General features: G+C 46.4%; 1 pseudogene; it reads right to left on the bottom strand.

Moving 5' to 3' along the window:
• Positions 1 to 275: 275 nt before the first annotated feature.
• On the bottom strand, positions 276 to 16,239 carry LOC148382086 (janus kinase and microtubule-interacting protein 3-like; annotated as a pseudogene).
• Positions 16,240 to 20,054: the final 3,815 nt, after the last annotated feature.

Below are 20,054 nucleotides of genomic sequence, written 5' to 3'. Positions count from 1 at the left end.
TGGCCAGTGGGACTCTTGTTATTCTGACCCTTTTTAGTGCGCGTTTGGGGCAACAACCGTTTTTTGTGGCGCTCTCTTCTGGTTCAAAAGTGCCCTGCATGTGAATTTGCTTTTCCTGCCTTCTGATTGGATGAGCGCCGGTGTGACGCGGTGCCTCTGTCACCGTGGCGGGGGGTATACGTTGGCATCGGAGCGTCTGCCAACGTCTGAGACCGGCTGGCAGTGTATCGGAGGTGTCGAGTGCGGTGCCGCTGGAGCTCACTCACCAGCTGGTGTTAGGGCCACAGAATGAAGGCCAAGGAGAAGAATAGAAAGAGAAACAGAAACTTCTCCTCCAATTGTTTGATTTGTCTCTTCTGAGCTTCGATGAATTCTTTCAGCTCTTTGTTCCTCTAGGACGGACAAATGGAAAGTGGCATTCAAAAGCCAGTAAGCGTGCAAGTAAGTGCCGGGCTGGCTTTGGGCCCTTACCTGTTGCGCGCTGTGCAGCAGATCCATTCTCTCTTGGAGGATGCAAGCGTCGCGCTCCCTCAACTCGCACATCAGGGCTCGCTTCCATTGGTCCACGGCGCTCCTAAGCTCTTCTCTCTGATCCGCCGTCAGCACGTCATTCACGCCAGCGTGGCTGGCTTTTTCGCCGTCCGTGGCGGGGCAGTCCCGCTGCGGTAGCGCCTCGTACAACATGGCCTCCAGCTCCAGGATCCTCTGGGCCGCAATCCTCGTCCATCAGTGGTCCGGCGGGAGATTTGAGGGCGGCTTACCTTATGAGCCTGGTCCATGGAACACTTCCTGAAGTCCAACTCTTCATCCAGGTAGCCCTTCTGCTTGCAGAACATATCCTAGCACAGCTCAAGGTCAGAATTGTTGGGGCACATTGCCGGAGTTCCCCTTGGCTGATGTCGCGTGTCTGTCTACCTTCTCACTTTCAATGTCCAACATCTTCTGTTGAAGTGTTGACTTGGTCACTTTGATGTATTCTAACCACTGAGGAAAGGCTGCTGTCACATAAGCAGAATGCGAGAGCGTGCGTGGACGTGCGCGTTACCTTCTCGGCTAGGGTGAGAAGGGTCCTGGCGTGAATCACGACCACCTGCTCCTCGCTGGTGAGATTCTGCAAGAGCCCAAAGGCACAGCGTCAACAAGCTTCTTTCAGCGCAAAGCCTTCCAAAAGTCACATTTGAGCCGCCGAGTCTCGTGGAGTGCGAACATAAGGAGTTCGACATACACTTACGGCGTTATAGCCCAGGATGTCCAGCTTCTTCATCAGATCACTGATGACGATGTCCGGGGGAAAGGCGCAAGGAGCAATGTAAGGTGTTCTGGGACCTCGGGTTAAGGTTAGGGTTGCGAGGGACGCCTTACGTACGCTCACGCCCTCGGCCTCGCAGTAGATCTGCAAAGGGCTGAGGCCGTCTGGGAAACGGACTTGCAGAAACTTCAAGACGGGGGAGCGCCACTCCCTCTCCTGAAAGGCAGAGGCATGCATCCGTCCGTCCGTCCGTCCGTCCGTCCGTCACATCTCTGGCCTCAACACGCTTGTGCGAGTCTTCCCACCTCCAGCTCCAGGATGCGGAACTCAAGCAGTTCGTTTTGGTCTCGGATATCCTGGATGTGCTCTTTCAGACGCGCTTCTTCCGCCTCCATCCGCCTGACCTGAAAAGACAGTCAGACCTCATCTGCGGGGCTTCCCGACAGGTGTGACGCCAAGCGACTCCGCCCAGCGCCTTTCTTTCCGTCACCTTTTCGGCCAACTGCTGATTGCTCTGACGCAGCAGCTGCTTCTCCTCCACCCACTTGACATTCTAGAAGAGACAAACGCGTGGACAGCTTTGGAATGTTGTGTCATTTTCATCCACAAATTCTTTGGTTGACTGGAAAATGACATTTGCTTTTCTCCGCATTTTCCCAGCCACGTTCGGGGGGGGGGGGGGGGGGGGGGTTGGTCCAGTAATGCCAGACGGATGAGTGACTGAAGAATGTAGCTATTTTGTCTGAGAAAAAGGTGTGCTCATTGATGAGCTTACCTGTCCTTGTTGCTTCAGCGCTGACTCCAGATCTGCTACTCTGCTTTGATAGTGACCCATTTCTACCATCAGCTTTTCTCTGGTCTGAAAGGAGGAGGAGGGAGGCTCCTCCTCCTCCTTTCAGACCAGAGAACACCCGAGGCTGGGTGAGAACGGGGAGGCTGCGACCCGGCCGGGGGTTGCGGGAAGGGGCGCCACCTTGATCTCCTTCTCGGCGTCGTAGTCCCCTTTCGCTGGTCTGGGCTAGCAGAGCGTAGGCTCGTTGCAGCGCTTGATATTCTTGCGTCAGCTGGCGGTAGCGAAGCTCCGCCTCTTCATGCACACACCAATGCAACACAGCACTAGTACCAGAATCAGTCAGACCGGCGACAAAGCACCCGCGACGCAAAGACGAGTCCGATTCCAGGCTGAAGAGGAATGTTTGGTGCCAATACGCTGGCAGAAATGGCGGGCTACCTCTTCGGGTTCCGTGTCGGGGGTTCTGTCGGTGTGAAAAGACAAGGACGATCCGTCCGAGTCCACCAACACGTCTTCGTCGTAGCCGTAAAATGTTTCGATGACCTGCGGGCGCGGAAGCAAACATCTCTCTGAACAAACTGAAGCGACACCTCACGATGAATCGACGAGAGGAACGATAGCGAGAAAAAGGCCATTTCATCTTGCGCAACACCAAGCAGCCGCAAACAAACAGACTCACCTTGCAGGACCTCACGCTTTGTTCCTCCTCAGAGATTCTCGACGTCGGTATTGTGGCAGCAAATCTCTCTCCTGTCGACACAAATAATCCGCCTTTGAGATTCTTTGGATGCAAAGGGAACGAACGGCTCCGGCGCAGAAACAAACGCGACTCACAATGACATTTCTGACATGAGCTCCTGTCTCCAGAGCCTGAAAAACACGTCACCGGCGATGATTGGAGGGACGCTCGTCTTTTCCAAAAGTGACAACTACAGGGTGTGTCAGGGTTTTCCAGATTATCTTTATCGTATCATTGTGTTGCTTTGACTTTGACTGCGACCTGTAATAAATAATATTATTTATCCCTTATTTATCCCTATCGCTTATCCCTTCCTACACAAAGTCGTAAAACACCCCTTGCTATGTTTTGACTAGAGGTCAAGGGCTTCCTCTATTCAATCCACTCTTACACCCACCCTGTTTCTCTTAATTAAAATGCTCGTGCAGGAGCCGAGAGTCAGACTTCATTCGTACAACGGATGGACTCTCCACCTGCAGGTGTCCAAAAGAACTTACTTGTCTCCCGTGTGGTTCTTGCAAAATAAGTTGGAGCGAGCGCAACTCTAACAGGGTGCATTTTGCCACTAGCTGCCTACGGACAATGACGTCGCGCTCGCGGCTCATGGTTGACGGGCTGAGCAGCCGGGCAAGTCCGTCGTTTTCAGCGCACAGCGAGTGGCAAAGGCGCTGACAAAACGGGAGCTTTGAGCTGCTGAAAACGGCAAAACAAGTCTAAAGCGTGTTCAAACGCGTGCGCACAATGCTCCTGCTTGAAAGGTCGGAATTTAAGGGGCCAATTTTTTGGATGGCGGCCGCCGGCCAAGCTTTGGACGGAAAAGGTTTCCTGGCGACAGCGAGCGAGCGCGGCGCTGCCGTACGTGCACCGAGTCGCCTGCCTGAAGACCTTGGACAAGTCGTCGATGATGTGCCGCTGCTCCACAACTTGAAGGAACTCCATTTCACCGTCCTGCTGGCCGCAACCGCGGTCCAGGTCATTGAGCGAACTAGGCCTTCTCTGTGGAACACAAATGCAGTGGACTCTGTTGGCACGCCGCCGTTGTCCGCGTCGACTTACCAAGCTTGCCATCTCCTCGTTCTCCTGGGTGACAAAGCGCACTTTGTTTTCAAGGCGACACAGCACCAGCGAGAGTTCTTCATTCTTCCTGCTCAGGCGTTTGTTTTTGTACAGGAGTGGCAGAAACTGGCTTTCTGTTTCTCTCAGTCGCTTTAGCTGCAAGCATGAAGTGCGGGATGTGAAAGACGCACAACACGCGGGCCAGAACGTATCCATTCCTTTTGCATCGGTTTGAACGGAATCGTGGCTTTGGCTCCCAATAAAAGACATCTACCAGGCAACCGACTCGCCGCGCCGCTCAACTAATAAGCAAGCGCAATGGGTGCCTCGCTGGATGGCGCGCATCAAACGTAGCGCAAACCTTCAAGCGTGCCGTCAATAAATTACCAGTTCATTGCGCTCTTCAGAAAGCAGGGCGTTTCGATCCTCCAGTTTCCTGATGACTGCGCTGAGCTCAGCGATTTTCAGATGAAACCGTCGCGTGTCCCGATCCTCCTGAGACTGAAAACGCCCCGCAACACACACACACAAGCACTCGTTCAAAGTTCAAAACTGTTTTTGTGCTACCTTCCTCCAGCAACGAACTAAGTCATGCGTACTGCAAGTGTGTGATGAGGTGGCTTACGCAATGAAGAGGATTGCTAGTAGCGGCGTTGACCCCACTTCCAGGGTAGTTTAGGCCCGCCCTTTGGGAATCCCTCAGGGCAGCGATCTGCTGCTCGGCAGCCTGAGTCTGCAGCTGAAGGCGGTGGACGTGGCCGGCCCCAGGGCTTCATCCAAAACACTAACCGCTCTGTCTTTCAGCTTGATCTCATCCGTCTGGATGTACAAACGGGGAGCGCTCAGGCAGGCGGGCAAACTCATTTGCCAGAATTGTGACAAAAACAAAGAGAGCAACCGGCCAATTTTTTTCTTGAATCGACTAGAACACCTTTGCTGTGACAAAAGCGAAGCGAGCAACCGGACATTTTCTTCTTGTGAAATAGAATAGAATAGAATGCCTTAGGTGTCATTGCACTGCAGGTATACAACGAAATTGGGAACATAGCCACGCACCGCGCATCTGATCAGTCCTACCAGTCGGCGGATCTCCCTCTCGCAGTCTCTCTTGGTTCGGCTCAGCTCCTCCCGATGCTGGTGATGAGCCGATCGGAGCTCGGCCGCTCGGGACTGCCAGGCCTGCTGGGCCGCTGCCAGGGCTTCTTCCGCGCTCCTGGTGGAGGCGACACCGCTCGGTCTCCCGACACCGCCGCGTCTCCTCCACCTCCGCCAGCAAAGCGCCCCCCCTCCTCACCTGAGCAGACATTGCGCCACACCGGGCCGTTGAGACCGCAACGGAGCGCCGCGACGCTTACTGGGGACAAGCTACACAATACGGTAGCGGCCGCATCGAAGCCCGACGTGGCGTGCGGATAGTCAGACACGGATAGAGCGGATCCCCTTGTCCATGGAGCCGTCCCTCAGGCTGAGGACCAAGGCATTCAGTCGCTGGATCTCTCCATCTTTGATTTTGATCACTCTCATCAGCTCCATTTCATGCTGCCGCAGTAATGTCTCCCTGGTAATGGCTAACTCTTTCTGCTTCTCCTCATGGAGTTTGCTTTTGAGTTCCGTCATGGCGGCGGTGGCACGGTGGTGCTCCGCCCGCAGGTCCTGACTTCTCTCTCTCTCCAGACAGCTGACCTGACATGACTTAGACTTAGACTTAGACAAACTTTATTGTCATCTTGTCTGCACATGGTGCATACAAAACGAAATTCCGTTGCATACGTCTTACAACAAAGTAGTGATATTGCAGTTGAATAGAAGTAACATACCCTATGAAAATATATATATATACATATATACTATATATATATATATATATATATATATATATATATATAAATAAGTATAAAGTGCAGCAGTGATAATTATGCAATAGTGCAAGTAGGCAAAACAGTATTCAAGAGTGTGCAGAGGAATGCTAAACCATGTATTAAACTTCTATTTAAAGGGTTTATACAAGTTCAGTAAAGTTGGTAGTGCGAGATAGTGCAAGATAGAGGTCCGTAGTGTCATAAAGTACAGTTCTGTGAATGTGTGATGCAGAGTTCAGTTTAGAGCTCAACAGTTCTAGTGTTCAACAGTCTGATGACAGCAGGGAAAAAGCTGTTGCAGAACCTGGTGGACCTGCAGCGGATGCTGCAAACCTCTTCCCAGAGGGCAGCAGGGAGAACAGTCCATGGTGGGGGTGTGATGGGTCATTGATGATGTTACGGGCACGGGACATGCAGCGCTGAGATGAAATGTCCTGAATGGAGGGAAGAGGAGCCCCTATGATCCTCTCTGCTGTCCTCACCACTCTCCTCACGTTCTTCCAATCGGAGGCGGTGCAGCCTCCACACCACACAGAGAGACAGCTTGTCAGAATGCTCTCTATGGTGCTCCTGTAGAACGTCCTCATGATGGGTGGGGGCAGGTGGGCTCTCCTCATCCTCCGCAGGAAGTACAAGCGCTTCTGTGCCCTCTTGACCAGTGCCGTAGTGTTCATAGTCCAGGTGAGGTCTTCTGTGATGTGGACCCCCAGGAATTTGGTGGTGCTGACCACCTCCACAGCTGAGCTGTTGATGATCAGTGGAGCGTGGTGAGGCTGTTTTTTCCTGAAGTCGACGATGATCTCCTTCATCTTCTCCTCATTCAGGATCAGGCTGTTTTCTCTGCACCAGCCCACCAGCTGCTCCACCTCCTCTCTGTAGTCCAGGTCGTTGTTGTCTCTGATGAGCCCCACCACCGTTGTGTCGTCTGCTGACTTCACGATGTGATTGGTGGTGAACCTGAGGACGCAGTCGTGTGTCATCAGGGTGCACAGCAGGGGGCTCAGGACGCAGCCCTGAAGGGAGCCTGTGCTGAGGGTGATGACATCAGAGGTGTTCTGTCCGACCCGGACTGACTGAGGTCTGTTGGTGAGGAAGTCTAGCAGCCAGTTGCGAAGGGGGGTGTTGAAGCCCAGGTGTTCCAATTTTCCTACCAGATGCTGTGGGATGATGGTGTTAAACGCTGAGCTGAAGTCCAGGAACAGCCTCCGCACATGGGTGTTCTTCTCCTCCAGGTGAGCCAGGCTCAGGTGAAGAACGGAGGATGGCGTCCTGAGTGGAGCGGTTTTGCCGGTCGGCAAACTGGAACGGGTCAAATAATAGGGGGAGTCTGGAAACGATGTGACCTTTAAGCAGCCTTTCGAAGCACTTCATCATAACCGGAGTCAGTGCAACAGGCCGGTAATCATTAAATGAGGTGATTTGAGGTTTCTTCGGCACCGGAATGATGGAGGCAGTCTTAAAGCACGCCGGCACTGTGGCTTGGCCCAGCGAGGTGTTAAAAATGTCTGTGATGACCCCAGCCAGATGACTTGCACATTCCCTGAACACACGCCCAGGAATGTTGTCGGGGCCAGGGGCCTTACAGGGGTTGACTCTCCTCAGGGTCTTCAACACATCGGCGGAGTCAAGGCAGAGTACCTCCTCTTCCTGATGGGGGACAGTTTTAACTGCTGGAGTGCCGTTTAGTGCCTCGAACCTCCCAAAGAAGTTATTTAGACCATTTAGAAAGTCAGCATCAACTACACCCACCGGGGGGGGGGAGGGTGAGTTGTAGTCTGTAATCGCCCGTATGCCTTGCCACATACTCCTGATGTTTTTGACGTCGTGGAAACGATCCTGAAATTTTCGACTGCGGTCTCGCTTCGCTATCCTGATGGCACGGTTCAAGTTGGCTCTCGCTGTCCTCAGTGTCTCCTTGTCGCCAGACTTGAAGGCAGAGTTCCGCGCTCGTAGCGTTTGACGTACCTCCTCAGTCATCCAGGGTCGTTGGTTGCCCCGGGTGATGATATTCTTAGTGGTGCTGACGTCCTCGGTGCATTTGTTGATGTAGGCTGACACAGTCATGGCACACGCATGTCTAATCTACATCGGGAAAACTGGGAGGGAGGGAGGCAGGCAGGGAGGCAGGCAGGGAGGCAGGCAGGGAGGCAGGCAGTGTCTGTCTGTTGAGGTTTTCACCTTGTTCTTCTCCTGCTGAAGTTCTAACTGGACGTCCATCAGTTTGGTTCTCAGCTCGTCATTGGCGGCCTGAAGGGCGTCCGTTCGCTCCGCCTTGGCCCGCCCTGCCGGAGCTCGTTTGGACATCTCTTACTCGAGTCTCGCCCGGTCGTCAGTCAGAGATCACAACATTTGTACCTGGAGAGCACAAACGCAGCGCTGTTTTCCACTGGCTTCGAACTCAACTTCAATCGGTACCGTAACTTACAACATCATAAACATAGAACTAGCTTGACTTATTCATTGAATAAATGCATTTGGTTCTTCAAAACTGCATCACGCAACATAGCGTGACCGAGACGGCCGTTATCCACCTGCGTGAAGTTATTTGGTGAAATGAATGAGATGTTTAAGACACCATCGTTCTGTCTCTATGTAGATGAAGGTAAATAATCGATTGCTGAAGGTCCAAAGGTGTTGTGATAAACAAATAAACATATTAGTGATTAGTGACATATTTGTGATAAACATATTAGGCAGGATAATCACATATGTTAACGTGACTGCCCACACTGTATTTATTTATGGTTATTTGTTAAATCGAGTACTGTTAGACATGAAATAGGAAGTGTTTAACATAAATGGAAGACGAAAGGGGTACTCACCATTGTAGCTCCTGCTGGTCAATGATACGAGCCTCTTCTTGCAGTGGAAAACATACAGCCAACAAACACCGTGGAACCTAAAGGAATGAAATTAAACATTAACATTTAGCCTCAACCAACATTCACAGATACAACGCAACGCAAACTACACAAACGTAAATCTTTTTAAACACAATGAGTTGTACTTACCGTGTACGCTCTAGACGGTCCACTTGCAAGCGGAAAATAAAGATATTTCTGTTGATAATCGTCGCGTTTGTATCCGGTGTCTCGCTCAAGGCCATTGCGCCCACAGATTTGAATTTTGGCGAGAGTTCAGCCTATTGACGTCATTTCCGCGGTGTAATACCCGCATATCTGAAACGGCAAAGTTAAGAGTAGAGTTAAATAAAGTTTTTAGTCAACGCAATAATTTACAACCGTTGACCAGTCGAAATAATCGTCGAAATTTGGCGTCTGTGGCTGGAAGCAGACGCCGAGTTCGACATTCCTCCCAAACGCCACACTCCCTCGCTTTTCAGGGCTAAAAAAAAACAGTTGTAATTACCTTGTACGCTCTAGACGGTCAAGTTGCAAGCTGAAAACAAAAATATTTGCCTTGTTAGTCATCGTGTTACTAACCGCTGTGTCTTGTTTGCCAGAACTGCCGCTTTCCTACTTCCTGTTGCAAGCCACGCCCACGGATTATAATTTTGCCGTGAGTTCCGCCTATTGACGTCATGTCCGCGTCACATGACTGCGACGTAATATTATCTAAAACTGTTTGTGCGGTATTGTGTTGTTCTGTGCGGTATTGTGTTATTCTGTGCGGCGTCGTGTTGTTCTGTGCGGCGTCGTGTTGTTCAGTGCGACGTCGTGTTGTTCAGTGCGGCATGGTGTTGTTCAGTGCGGCATGGTGTTGTTCAGTGCGGCATGGTGTTGTTCAGTGCGGCATAATGTTGTTCAGTGCGGCATAGTGTTGTTCAGTGCGGCATGGTGTTATTCAGTGCGGCATGGTGTTGTTCAGTGCGGCATGGTGTTGTTCAGTGCGGCATAATGTTGTTCAGTGCGCCATAATGTTGTTCAGTGCGGCATGGTGTTGTTCAGTGCGGGATGGTGTTGTTCAGTGCAGGATGGTGTTGTTCAGTGCGGCATGGTGTTGTTCAATGCGGCATGGTGTTGTTCAGTGCGGGATGGTGTTGTTCAGTGCGGCATGGTGTTGTTCAGTGCGGCATAATGTTGTTCAGTGCGGCATGGTGTTGTTCAGTGCGGCATGGTGTTGTTCAGTGCGGCATGGTGTTGTTCAGTGCGGCATGGTGTTGTTCAGTGCGGAATGGTGTTGTTCAGTGCGGCATGGTGTTGTTCAGTGCGGCATGGTGTTGTTCAGTGCGGCATGGTGTTGTTCAGTGCGGGGTGGTGTTGTTCAGTGCGGGATGGTGTTGTTCAGTGCGGCATGGTGTTGTTCAATGCGGCATGGTGTTGTTCAGTGCGGGATGGTGTTGTTCAATGCGGGATCGTGTTGTTCAGTGCGGCATAATGTTGTTCAGTGCAGCATGGTGTTGTTCAGTGCGGCATGGTGTTGTTCAGTGCGACATAATGTTGTTTAGTGCGGCATAATGTTGTTCAGTGCGGCATAATGTTGTTCAGTGCGGCATGGTGTTGTTCAGTGCGGCATGGTGTTGTTCAGTGCGGCATGGTGTTGTTCAGTGCAGGATGGTGTTGTTCAGTGCGGCATGGTGTTGTTCAATGCGGCATAGTGTTGTTCAGTGCGGGATGGTGTTGTTCAGTGCAGGATGGTGTTGTTCAGTGCGGCATGGTGTTGTTCAGTGTGGAATGGTGTTGTTCAGTGCGGCATGGTGTTGTTCAGTGCGGCATGGTGTTCAGTGCAGGATGGTGTTGTTCGATGCGGGATCGTGTTGTTCAGTGCGGCATGGTGTTGTTCAGTGCGGCATGGTGTTGTTCAGTGCGGCATAATGTTGTTCAGTGCGGCATGGTGTTGTTCAGTGCGGCATGGTGTTGTTCAGTGCGGCATGGTGTTGTTCAGTGCGGCATGGTGTTGTTCAGTGCGGCATAATGTTGTCCAGTGCGCCATAATGTTGTCCAGTGTGGCATGGTGTTGTTTAGTGCGGGATGGTGTTGTTCAGTGCAGGATGGTGTTGTTCAGTGCGGCATGGTGTTGTTCAATGCGGCATGGTGTTGTTCAGTGCGGGATGGTGTTGTTCAGTGCGGCATGGTGTTGTTCAGTGCGGCATAATGTTGTTCAGTGCGGCATGGTGTTGTTCAGTGCGGCATGGTGTTGTTCAGTGCGGCATGGTGTTGTTCAGTGCGGCATGGTGTTGTTCAGTGCGGAATGGTGTTGTTCAGTGCGGCATGGTGTTGTTCAGTGCGGGATGGTGTTGTTCAATGCGGGATCATGTTGTTCAGTGCGGGGTGTTGTTCAGTGCAGGATGGTGTTGTTCAGTGCAGGATGGTGTTGTTCAGTGCGGCATGGTGTTGTTCAATGCAGGATCGTGTTGTTCAGTGCAGCATAATGTTGTTCAGTGCAGCATGGTGTTGTTCAGTGCCGCATGGTGTTGTTCAATGCGGCATGGTGTTGTTCAGTGCGGGATGGTGTTGTTCAGTGCGGCATGGTGTTTTTCAGTGCGGCATAATGTTGTTCAGTGCGGGATGGTGTTGTTCAATGCGGGATCATGTTGTTCAGTGCGGGGTGGTGTTGTTCAGTGCAGGATGGTGTTGTTCAGTGCAGGATGGTGTTGTTCAGTGCGGCATGGTGTTGTTCAATGCAGGATCGTGTTGTTCAGTGCAGCATAATGTTGTTCAGTGCAGCATGGTGTTGTTCAGTGCGGCATGGTGTTGTTCAATGCAGGATCGTGTTGTTCAGTGCAGCATAATGTTGTTCAGTGCAGCATGGTGTTGTTCAGTGCGGCATGGTGTTGTTCAATGCGGCATGGTGTTGTTCAGTGCGGGATGGTGTTGTTCAGTGCGGCATGGTGTTTTTCAGTGCGGCATAATGTTGTTCAGTGCGGCATGGTGTTGTTCAGTGCGGCATGGTGTTGTTCAGTGCAGGATGGTGTTGTTCAGTGCGGCATGGTGTTGTTCAATGCAGGATCGTGTTTTTCAGTGCAGCATAATGTTGTTCAGTGCAGCATGGTGTTGTTCAGTGCGGCATAATGTTGTCCAGTGCGCCATAATGTTGTTCAGTGCGGCATGGTGTTGTTTAGTGCGGGATGGTGTTGTTCAGTGCAGGATGGTGTTGTTCAGTGCGGCATGGTGTTGTTCAATGCGGCATGGTGTTGTTCAGTGCGGGATGGTGTTGTTCAGTGCGGCATGGTGTTGTTCAGTGCGGCATAATGTTGTTCAGTGCGGCATGGTGTTGTTCAGTGCGGCATGGTGTTGTTCAGTGCGGCATGGTGTTGTTCAGTGCAGAATGGTGTTGTTCAGTGCGGCATGGTGTTGTTCAGTGCGGGATGGTGTTGTTCAATGCGGGATCATGTTGTTCAGTGCGGGGTGGTGTTGTTCAGTGCAGGATGGTGTTGTTCAGTGCAGGATGGTGTTGTTCAGTGCGGTATGGTGTTGTTCAATGCAGGATCGTGTTGTTCAGTGCAGCATAATGTTGTTCAGTGCAGCATGGTGTTGTTCAGTGCGGCATGGTGTTGTTCAATGCGGCATGGTGTTGTTCAGTGCGGGATGGTGTTGTTCAGTGCGGCATGGTGTTTTTCAGTGCGGCATAATGTTGTTCAGTGCGGCATGGTGTTGTTCAGTGCGGCATGGTGTTGTTCAGTGCAGGATGGTGTTGTTCAGTGCGGCATGGTGTTGTCCAATGCAGGATCGTGTTGTTCAGTGCAGCATAATGTTGTTCAGTGCAGCATGGTGTTGTTCAGTGCGGCATGGTGTTGTTCAATGCGGCATGGTGTTGTTCACTGCGGGATGGTGTTGTTCAATGCGGGATCGTGTTGTTCAGTGCGGCATAATGTTGTTCAGTGCAGCATGGTGTTGTTCAGTGCGGCATGGTGTTGTTCAGTGCGACATAATGTTGTTTAGTGCGGCATAATGTTGTTCAGTGCGGCATAATGTTGTTCAGTGCGGCATGGTGTTGTTCAGTGCGGCATGGTGTTGTTCAGTGCGGCATGGTGTTGTTCAGTGCAGGATGGTGTTGTTCAGTGCGGCATGGTGTTGTTTAATGCGGCATGGTGTTGTTCAGTGCGGGATGGTGTTGTTCAGTGCAGGATGGTGTTGTTCAGTGCGGCATGGTGTTGTTCAGTGCGGCATAATGTTGTTCAGTGCGGCATAATGTTGTTCAGTGCGGCATAATGTTGTTCAGTGCGGGATGGTGTTGTTCATTGCGGCATGGTGTTGTTCAGTGCGGCATGGTGTTGTTCAGTGCGGCATGGTGTTGTTCAGTGCGGGATGGTGTTGTTCAGTGCAGGATGGTGTTGTTCAGTGCGGCATGGTGTTGTTCAGTGCGGCATGGTGTTGTTCATTTCGGCATAATGTTGTTCAGTGCGGCATAATGTTGTTTAGTGCGGCATGGTGTTGTTCAGTGCGGGATGGTGTTGTTCAGTGCGTTATAATGTTGTTCAGTGCGGCATGGTGTTGTTCAGTGCGGCATGGTGTTGTTCAGTGCGGCATGGTGTTGTTCAGTGCGGCATAATGTTGTTCAGTGCGGCATAATGTTGTTCAGTGCGGCATGGTGTTGTTCAGTGCGGGATGGTGTTGTTCAGTGCGGGATGGTGTTGTTCAGTGCGGCATGGTGTTCAATGCGGAATGGTGTTGTTCAGTGCAGGATGGTGTTGTTCAGTGCGGCATGGTGTTGTTCATTGCGGCATAATGTTGTTCAGTGCGGCATGGTGTTGTTCAGTGCGGCATGGTGTTGTTCAGTGCGGCATGGTGTTGTTCAGTGCGGCATGGTGTTGTTCAGTGCGGCATAATGTTGTTCAGTGCGGCATGGTGTTGTTCAGTGCGGCATAATGTTCAGTGCGGCATAATGTTGTTCAGTGCGGCATGGTGTTGTTCAGTGCGGGATGGTGTTGTTCAGTGCAGGATGGTGTTGTTCAGTGCGGCATGGTGTTCAGTGCGGGATGGTGTCTTTCAGTGCGGCATGGTGTCGTTCAGTGCGGCATGGTGTCTTTCAGTGCGGCATGGTGTCGTTCAGTGAGGCATGGTGTTGTTCAGTGCGGCATGGTGTTGTTTAGTGCGGCATGGTGTTGTTCAGTGCGGGATGGTGTTGTTCAGTGTGGCATGGTGTTCAGTGCGGCATGGTGTTGTTCAGTGCGGTATCGTGTTGTTCAGTGCGGTATCGTGTTTCTCAGTGCGGTATCGTGTTGTTCAGTGCAGTATCGTTGTGTTGTTCGTATTGTGTTTAACACTTAGCCTCTAACACTTAGCCTCTAACACTTAGCCTCTAGCATCTAGAAGGTAAATAAATAGGAAGGAAGGACTCACCGGTGACGTCTTCGCCCACGTCCAAGCGTTGTACTTTGTATTTTCATCCTTCTGACAGTGGAAAACATAGCCAACAAACACCGTGGAACCTAAACGAATGAAAGAAAACTATCATTTGGCCACAACCAACATTCACAGATACAACACAATGTGACGTGCGGGGTTGAGGTTAAAGGTTGAGTGAAGGGCCCTCGTTTTAAACTACTTTTTTAAAAAGGATTGGGAACAAGTAAGACGTATTTAATTTATTTAATGGGAAGTAGTAAGAGCTATTGAATTTAATCTATGTATTATATTCTATTGTATTGTATTCTGTTGTATTCTTTTGGATTGTATTCACACTAACCCCACTAAAACTTCAGCCCACAAAAACTCGCCTCTGGCGCCTAGCCTCTGGCACTTAGCCTCTAACACTTAGCCTTTAACACTTAGCCTTTAACACTTAGCCTTTAACACTTAGCCTAGAAGGTGAATAAATAGGGTTAAAGGTTGAGTGAAGGGACCTCGTTTTAAACTACTTTTTTGTAAAGGAGTGGGAACAAGTAAGACGTATTTAATTTATTTAATGGGAAGTAGTAAGACTTATTAAATTTATTTAATCTACTTTTCTTCCCAGGCAAAATTTGATGTGCTGCAATTCCAAATTTCCAAAGTGAATGAAGGAATGAAGTCCTTTAAATTATGATTTTGTATAAATACTAGGCATTAACACAAAATCGACGGCACAAAATGGGCAGACTTTACTTGTTTGAAAAGGACTGGTTACAAGACAGACTTTTTTAATTTATTTAATGGGAAGAAGACTTATTTAGTTTAATTGATCTATTTTTGTTCCCTGCCAAAATTCGATTTGCTGCAATTCCAAATTTCCAAAGTGAATGAAGGAAAGAAGTCGTTTAAATTATGATTTTGTTTAAATACTAGGCATAGACACAAAATCTACGGCACAAAATGGGCAGACTTTACTTGTTTGAAGAGGACTGGTTACAAGACAGACTTTTCTGATTTATTTAATGGGAAGAAGACTTATTTAGTTTATTTAATCTATTTTTGTTCCCTGGCAAAATTGGATTTGCTGAAATTGTATTTTGCCAAATCTTGCCTTGAGACCTGATAGGAAGTATTAAACGCTTAGTTAAATCAATACAAGTTGGTAATAAGAGCGAGTAATGTTGGTTGAACCGATGAATGAAGGTTGAAAGCAATTTAAATTATGACTTTGTATAAATACTAGATATTAACAGAACATCTACTGCGCGAAATGGGCAGAGTTTACTTGTTTGAGAAGGAGTGGCTTATTCAAAACTAAGATTTATTTAATCTGTTTGTTCCCAGGCAAAATTGGATGTGATGCAATTCCAAATTTCACCACATGATGGTGCCCAATTTTGACTTCATAGGACATATTAAACACTTAGCTTGTTATTATGTTCAAGGTAATCAGATTTGTTTATTATTCTAATGGCCTCTTCAAAACTATTCTGGATTACTACTTTGGATCTATTCTACATTACTTGGCAACAACATACTCTGTAACAGATTAGGCAGTATAATCATATCTGTTAACTTGAGAGTGCCCACACTCAATCTACTTATCGTGATGTGTTAAATCAATTACTGTTAGACATTATTTGTCTGATAATCTACCAAATCTTTGAATTGAAGAATTTGTGATTTAATTAATAGCTTGTTGTTATGTTAAGGGTAATCAGACTTGTATATAATTCTAATGGCCTTCTTTTGAAAACTATTCTGAATTACAACTTTGGATCTTATATTACTTTGCAACAATCTACTCCGTGACAGATTAGGCAGTATAATCACATATGTTAACTTCAGTGCCCACACTGTATTTATTTATGGTTATTTGTTAAATCAAGTACTGTTAGACATGAAATAGGAAGTGTTTAACATAAATGTTATGGCTACTCACCATTGTAGCTCGCTCCTGGTCAATGATACGAGCCTCTTCTTGCAGTGGAAAACTTGCAGCCAACAAACACCGTGGAACCTAAAGGAATGAAATTAAACATTAACATTTCGCCTCGACCAATTTTCACACGTACAACGCAACGCGGCTACACTTCTGCTATTACAAACGTAAATCTCCTTAAACACAATGAGTGTTACTTACCGTGTACGCTCTAGACGGTCCAGTTGCAAGCAGAAAATAAAGATATTTCTGTTGATAATCGTCGCTGCTCAGTGGCTCACGGCCATCGCGCCAACAGATTTGAATTTTGGCGGAGGTTCGGGCAATTACGTCATATCCACGGCACATGACTGCGACGTAATACCCGCTTATCTGAAACGGCAGTTAAAAGTAGAGTTACATCAAGTTTTCTTGGAACCTAAACGAATGAAAGAAAACTATCATTTGGCCACAACCAACATTCACAGATACAACACAACGTGCGGGGTTGGGGTTAAAGATTGAGTGAAGGGCCCTCGTTTTAAACTACTGTTTTGAAAAGGAGTGGGAACAAGTAAGACGTATTTAATTTATTTAATGGGAAGTAGTAAGACTTATTAAATTTATTTAATCTACTTTTCTTCCCAGGCAAAATTTGATGTGCTGCAATTCCAAATTTCCAAAGTGAATGAAGGAATGAAGTCCTTTAAATTATGATTTTGTATAAATACTAGGCATTAACACAAAATCGACGGCACAAAATGGGCAGACTTTACTTGTTTGAAAAGGACTGGTTACAAGACAGACTTTTTTAATTTATTTAATGGGAAGAAGACTTATTTAGTTTAATTGATCTATTTTTGTTCCCTGCCAAAATTCGATTTGCTGCAATTCCAAATTTCCAAAGTGAATGAAGGAAAGAAGTCGTTTAAATTATGATTTTGTTTAAATACTAGGCATAGACACAAAATCTACGGCACAAAATGGGCAGACTTTACTTGTTTGAAGAGGACTGGTTACAAGACAGACTTTTCTGATTTATTTAATGGGAAGAGGACTTATTTAGTTTATTTAATCTATTTTTGTTCCCTGGCAAAATTGGATTTGCTGAAATTGTATTTTGCCAAATCTCGATTTGAGACCTGATAGGAAGTATTAAACGCTTAGTTAAATCAATACAAGTTGGTAATAAGAGCGAGTAATGTTGGTTGAACCGATGAATGAAGGTTGAAAGCAATTTAAATTATGACTTTGTATAAATACTAGATATTAACAGAACATCTACTGCGCAAAATGGGCAGAGTTTACTTGTTTGAGAAGGAGTGGCTTATTCAAAACTAAGATTTATGTAATCTGTTTGTTCCCAGGCAAAATTGGATGTGATGCAATTCCAAATTTCACCACATGATGGTGCCCAATTTTGACTTCATAGGACATATTAAACACTTAGCTTGTTATTATGTTCAAGGTAATCAGATTTGTTTATCATTCTAATGGCCTCTTCAAAACTATTCTGGATTACTACTTTGGATCTATTCTACATTACTTGGCAACAACATACTCTGTAACAGATTAGGCAGTATAATCACATATGTTAACTTGAGAGTGCCCACACTCAATCTACTTATCGTGATGTGTTAAATCAATTACTGTTAGACATTATTTGTCTGATAATCTACCAAATCTTTGAATTGAAGAATTTGTGATTTAATTAATAGCTTGTTCAGGGTAATCAGACTTGTATATAATTCTAATGGCCTTCTTTTGAAAACTATTCTGAATTACAACTTTGGATCTTATATTACTTTGCAACAATCTACTCCGTGACAGATTAGGCAGTATAATCACATATGTTAACTTCAGTGCCCACACTGTATTTATTTATGGTTATTTGTTAAATCAAGTACTGTTAGACATGAAATAGGAAGTGTTTAACATAAATGTTATGGCTACTCACCATTGTAGCTCGCTCCTGATCAATGATACGAGCCTCTTCTTGCAGTGGAAAACTTGCAGCCAACAAACACCGTGGAACCTAAAGGAATGAAATTAAACATTAACATTTCGCCTCGACCAATTTTCACACGTACAACGCAACGCGGCTACACTTCTGCTATTACAAACGTAAATCTCCTTAAACACAATGAGTGTTACTTACCGTGTACGCTCTAGACGGTCCAGTTGCAAGCAGAAAATAAAGATATTTCTGTTGATAATCGTCGCTGCTCAGTGGCTCACGGCCATCGCGCCAACAGATTTGAATTTTGGCGGAGGTTCGGGCAATTACGTCATATCCGCGGCATTTGACTGCGACGTAATACCCGCTTATCTGAAACGGCAGTTAAAAGTAGAGTTACATCAAGTTTTCTTGGAACCTAAACGAATGAAAGAAAACTATCATTTGGCCACAACCAACATTCACAGATACAACACAACGTGCGGGGTTGAGGTTAAAGATTGAGTGAAGGGCCCTCGTTTTAAACTACTGTTTTGAAAAGGAGTGGGAACAAGTAAGACGTATTTAATTTATTTAATGGGAAGTAGTAAGACTTATTAAATTTATTTAATCTACTTTTCTTCCCAGGCAAAATTTGATGTGCTGCAATTCCAAATTTCCAAAGTGAATGAAGGAATGAAGTCCTTTAAATTATGATTTTGTATAAATACTAGGCATTAACACAAAATCGACGGCACAAAATGGGCAGACTTTACTTGTTTGAAAAGGACTGGTTACAAGACAGACTTTTTTAATTTATTTAATGGGAAGAAGACTTATTTAGTTTAATTGATCTATTTTTGTTCCCTGCCAAAATTCGATTTGCTGCAATTCCAAATTTCCAAAGTGAATGAAGGAAAGAAGTCGTTTAAATTATGATTTTGTTTAAATACTAGGCATAGACACAAATTCTACGGCACAAAATGGGCAGACTTTACTTGTTTGAAGAGGACTGGTTACAAGACAGACTTTTCTGATTTATTTAATGGGAAGAGGACTTATTTAGTTTATTTAATCTATTTTTGTTCCCTGGCAAAATTGGATTTGCTGAAATTGTATTTTGCCAAATCTCGATTTGAGACCTGATAGGAAGTATTAAACGCTTAGTTAAATCAATACAAGTTGGTAATAAGAGCGAGTAATGTTGGTTGAACCGATGAATGAAGGTTGAAAGCAATTTAAATTATGACTTTGTATAAATACTAGATATTAACAGAACATCTACTGCGCAAAATGGGCAGAGTTTACTTGTTTGAGAAGGAGTGGCTTATTCAAAACTAAGATTTATGTAATGTGTTTGTTCCCAGGCAAAATTGGATGTGATGCAATTCCAAATTTCACCACATGATGGTGCCCAATTTTGACTTCATAGGACATATTAAACACTTAGCTTGTTATTATGTTCAAGGTAATCAGATTTGTTTATCATTCTAATGGCCTCTTCAAAACTATTCTGGATTACTACTTTGGATCTATTCTACATTACTTGGCAACAACATACTCTGTAACAGATTAGGCAGTATAATCACATATGTTAACTTGAGAGTGCCCACACTCAATCTACTTATCGTGATGTGTTAAATCAATTACTGTTAGACATTATTTGTCTGATAATCTACCAAATCTTTGAATTGAAGAATTTGTGATTTAATTAATAGCTTGTTCAGGGTAATCAGACTTGTATATAATTCTAATGGCCTTCTTTTGAAAACTATTCTGAATTACAACTTTGGATCTTATATTACTTTGCAACAATCTACTCGGTGACAGATTAGGCAGTATAATCACATATGTTAACTTCAGTGCCCACACTGTATTTATTTATGGTTATTTGTTAAATCAAGTACTGTTAGACATGAAATAGGAAGTGTTTAACATAAATGTTATGGCTACTCACCATTGTAGCTCGCTCCTGGTCAATGATATGAGCCTCTTCTTGCAGTGGAAAACTTGCAGCCAACAAACACCGTGGAACCTAAAGGAATGAAATTAAACATTAACATTTCGCCCGGACCAACATTCACACGTACAACGCAACGCGGCTACACTTCTGCTATTACAAACGTAAATCTCCTTAAACACAACGAGTGTTACTTACCGTGTACGCTCTAGGCAAAATTGGATGTGATGCAATTCCAAATCTATCTGAAACGGCAGTTAAAAGTAGAGTTACATCAAGTTTTCTTTTTTAATCAACACAATCATTT

The sequence above is a fragment of the Syngnathus floridae genome, chromosome 19 (assembly GCF_059516105.1).
Source record: "Syngnathus floridae isolate MCC-2025c chromosome 19, RoL_Sflo_1.0, whole genome shotgun sequence".
NCBI classification, from domain to species: domain Eukaryota; kingdom Metazoa; phylum Chordata; class Actinopteri; order Syngnathiformes; family Syngnathidae; genus Syngnathus; species Syngnathus floridae.
The sequence above is the reverse complement of the archived record's forward strand: the minus strand, read 5'-3'. Positions and strand labels throughout refer to the sequence as shown.